Here is a 408-nt window from a genome sequence, read left to right on the forward strand (position 1 = left end):
ATTCCATCCCTTCATGCAGACGAATTTCCACGAACCCCGACGGTGCACCTGGCGAAGCGCAGACGAGCCTGGCCGCGTCGTTCGCGGGTCGAGAGGCATCGCGAGGCCCGGGAACTTCACCTCGAGAGCGACTGTCCGACGGCAGAAGGAACTTCAACTTCCTCGCTCGTTGGGGAACTTCCAGCAGAGGAAGGGCACCGAGGCCTGAACGCAAAATGCACGTGTCAGGATGCACGTGTTTCATGATACATCTTCATAAAGAGTTTACTCGGCCGAAACCTGCTCGTCGGTTGGGTCGACCTCGGCTGACCTACTTCTCGCGGCGGTTCTGTTCCTGGCCGGGCGAGGAGCGGCTCTTGACGTGTTTGAGTGCATTTGATTAATTGATCTACGGATACTATTATGTAA

Source organism: Penaeus monodon, chromosome 29 (genome assembly GCF_015228065.2).
Source record: "Penaeus monodon isolate SGIC_2016 chromosome 29, NSTDA_Pmon_1, whole genome shotgun sequence".
NCBI classification, from domain to species: domain Eukaryota; kingdom Metazoa; phylum Arthropoda; class Malacostraca; order Decapoda; family Penaeidae; genus Penaeus; species Penaeus monodon.